The sequence below is a fragment of the Eublepharis macularius genome, chromosome 2, assembly GCF_028583425.1.
Source record: "Eublepharis macularius isolate TG4126 chromosome 2, MPM_Emac_v1.0, whole genome shotgun sequence".
Lineage (NCBI taxonomy): Eukaryota > Metazoa > Chordata > Lepidosauria > Squamata > Eublepharidae > Eublepharis > Eublepharis macularius.
In genome coordinates, this window is record NC_072791.1 from 120,897,480 (window position 1) to 120,901,625 (window position 4,146).

The following is a 4,146-nucleotide window of genomic DNA, read 5'->3' on the forward strand; positions in this document are numbered from 1 at the left end:
TTTAAAGCAGCAGCAAACAGATTTATTAGGTTAATTTCAATACCTCTTTAATCACGGTTTGTAGTCCCTGTTTGACATTTCTGAGGTTTCTCATGCCAAGTTCACTTTCCGATTTCATAAAAATTCTTTCCACGTGCAGCTCATTTGATAAGCATTTGTTCTGTTTTGGAAACATTAGGATATGACTGTTCACTTTACATTTGTCTGCCAGAAAAGAAAACATTTCCCCCCAACAAGGATCACTTCCTTTCATGTTTGTACTACCATAAGTGCCAGGCAAAGCAAGTTCTGTCCTGTTCCATTCTCGGTGAATCCTAGAGTGGTATAGCATAGTGGTAAAGTGGTTGGGCTATGAATCAGCACTTTGCTGGTTTGAATCCCACCTCTACCATGAGCTCAACCTTGGGGGCCTTGGGTAAGCTACTCCTCTCAGCCCCAGCTCCCCAGCTATATTGTGGGGATTATAATAATAACACTGATTTTGTTCTCTGCTTTGAGTGGTGCTCTAATCTGTCTAGAACAGTGGTATATGAGCACAGTTATGATGATGAGTGTCCCATGACATGGTAACATTGCTTACAGTTACATGGCCAGAAGTGATATTGCAGGATGTCATTAGCACAAGTCCATCCCCTGCCAGTCTCCCTGAGGTTTTGGGTGATTGGGGGCACATAATCTCAACAGAGTTAATTCTCTGTGCAAGGAAACTGTGGGAAAGGTAATAACTACTGTGCATGTGAGAGTGTGCCAATCTCTACTTCCTGGTCCAGGGTAAGATTGGAAAGATACAAGGTTGGATCCACTAAGATTTCCTTTTGATGAAAAAAGACCTGGTGGGATCCAGCCCAGAGGTTCTCTCTGCTGATCTGGGGCTGCAAACATCTCTGGCACACAAGGAACATCCCACACAAACACAGCCATCCATGCACACTCAGAGCAGCCCAATTGCCATATATTGTTCTCAGCTCTGCTTTTGCAGCTTCACAGATTGCCAAAAAAGACCTTCTTAACATATGCATTTGCCAGTAACTTTTTTGTAGTTTAATAAATAGGAGGGTTTTTTTCCTGTCATGCAGCCAAATTACACCAGGCAAAAACTATATTGATTTGCACATGATAAGAGCTGTAATGATGAGGATCCCAAACAATATTATATAGGAATGGATAAGCAAGAAGAGCTTAGCATTTTCTAGCAGTGTAATTTATTTACAATACAACAGAACCAAAAAAACCCCCCAGTATTGCTAGGCAATGTAAAGCTGAACACAGGAATAAAAAACAAAAGGAGAACTTTAAATGGAATGAATCAATATTACACCTAGGATGATTACCATATTCTCCCACATCCACCTTCTGCTCATTTAGTAAATGGCTTCCTTGCTGATTTGTCACCTATAATAAAAATGTATAATAAATAAAAATATTTGCACCACTTGATACTGTGAGATAAGAATGTTTTTTAAAAATAAAACCTTTAATCTGAAGTTACTGCTGTTTGTTTGAGCCATGTGACTTTGGCACAAACACTAGGGACTGTCACTGACCTTCCTTTTTCTCACAAGTTCTCCTGGTAGATGATTGATATGGCCAACAGAACCACCTTGGAGCACAGCACTGATTGGCTGAATCCGACAAATTGGCCTCATTCCACAGTAGTTTTGCATGGTCTCCAAGAGAAATGGTGGAAATGTGAGATTTCTCAGTAAGCCATTAGGATTTGGTTTGCCATTACAGAAGGGTATAGCTCCAGCAGCTTTGCTCTTGTTGACAGCAGAAATGCCTTTGCCAACTGCTCCATTTCCTGGAAGAGATGCGTTTGTTGATGGAATGGTCTTTTGTAGGTCCTTCTGCGATAATGTCTGTTGTGCCATATTTGAGACGTGTTCCTGAAAATATAGCTGCTATTATATGCTATGAGGTAGCCCTGAAAATTCTAGTTTGAGTTTCCAGCTGGACAGATACCTTTTGCTTACCCAGTGAAAACAGCCCTTCTTCTGAATACCATGGAGACAATGAAGATTGGCACACTAGTGTAAAAAAAAAGATGTTTCATCTAACATCAATTATTGATGTTATTGGAGCCCTGAGTGAAAGAAGCAGAAACAGAAGCTTCAGATGCGGAACACTAACAGACTAAAGGTTTTTATTCAGTGGGGCCAGGAACCTGAGCTGTACATTTTTATTGGTTTAACAGATAATCAACTAAAGCTTTATGAGTTCCTATACTGACTGAACAGCCAAGGGATGCCAACTAAAGATCTACCCTGATGTTACATTTTTGTAGCCTGAAGTCCGATTATGGATGGGAACGGGTCTTTTTGGGCTCCAGATTCTGCAGAATTGTATTGTGAAGAGGATGTGAACCTGCTGTGAACCCCGTCAGTGTGCTCTTCCTTTCTTGGATACTCATTGAACCTGGGTCAGGGGCATCGAGGGGGATTCAGTGAAAGGTCTGTCAACTCATGTGGGCTGAGTGCATTGGTAGAGGGACATTTTTTCCAAAGCAGTGGCAACGGCTGAGTTGGAAAGCATGCCTTGCAAGGTTATATAGTGCAGGACCTTAGATGGATCACAGATCTTGGCCTTTGCATGGGTTTAAACAGATATGAGCGTACTTACACATAACTATAGAAGTCACAACTGGTTATGCAGTACCTTAAGTACTGTTTACTGGCGTATCTTGAAAATATGCAAGTATCTGGGACTCTGTTCATGGCAGGAGCTCTATATCACCAGTACAAAAGTACAGTGGCATAACGATGTTATCATGGGACTGTCGTAACTCCCCAGTCTAAGGGCTATGTCCACATTGACAGAGTTCCACCAGGTTGGGGCCAGGGCTGAGAAACCCCGGGCCCTGGTTGAGGCAAGGCGACTCTCCTTGGGGCAGGGGACCACAAGTAGGTGTTTTATCTGCTGAATGAAGCAGCCTCCAGGGAACATGTGGTGAGAGGCGGTCCCATAGATATGCTGGTCCCAGCCTGCTAAGGGCTTTAAAGGTTAGAACCAACACCTTGAACCTGATCCGGAATTCAACTGGGAGCCAGTGCAGTTGGCGCAAAACCAGTGTTATATGTGACCTGGGCCTCCATTGTCAAGGAGGCATCTAGGACCATACCCAAACTCCTTACCACTGGAACAGGTACCAATGACACCCCGACCAGGGTAGGGAGGTGGATCCCAGAGAACCTGTCAACGCATACCCCAGATGCAGGACCTCTGTCTTCATGGGATTCAGTTTCAGTCAGCTCTGTTTAACCAACCAGTCACGGCATCTAAAACCCTAGCCAAAGTATCTGGGGCCAGGCAAGAGAGAACCATGCTGCTGTTAGCCACAATGCGTGCCAGCAAGAGATCCGTTCCCTAAAGCAGAAGCTAGGACTCCAAAGGATTTAAAATATACCATGACTTGAAATTTACAAAATGGCCAAAAGATTATGGCTGAATTACTACTTAAAAGTGATACTTTGAGTGACACAAACTTGAAGAAAACTACATTTTATGAAGTAACATCACCTGCTGGCAGGTCTGGATTCTGATCCAACTTACAAGCCAGAATATACAAGTTTGTAACACAGTGAACAGAAAGGAGGCTTTGTTATTATTGTTCATAGCTGTTGCAGATGGAAATGCACCCTAATGGAGGTTTCTCGAAACACTTGTCTATTAGGAATTGGAAATTCAACCACCTGTGGTCTCACACAGATGCCACATGTAGAGCCCAGCAACCCAAAATTACTTATATAGAGAGATGGACACGAACCAAAATATGAACCAAATTTCGGCATGAACCAGGCTGGTTCACGGTTCGTGAACCAGCAGTTCGTCAGAGTCCATTTCTGATGAACCGCCATTAACTTTAGGCCAATTCATTTGGTTCGTTTTTTGGTTCATCACTGCAAACAGCCTGGCACTAATCAATCAGTTTCCTAGGCAATGGGGGATGGGCTTTCTGCAGACCTTCTGCTGGCCCGGAAGTGACATTTTCACAATCCAGTTCGTGAAAGTTTGTGGTTCATGAAACATGACGAATCAGGAACCGTACGGTTCATTTTAGCCCCAGTTCATGCCCATCTCTACTTATATATGATCTCTTACCAAAATAATCACAAGCAAAAGCCGTAGTAAAAACAGAACACTCCAAAC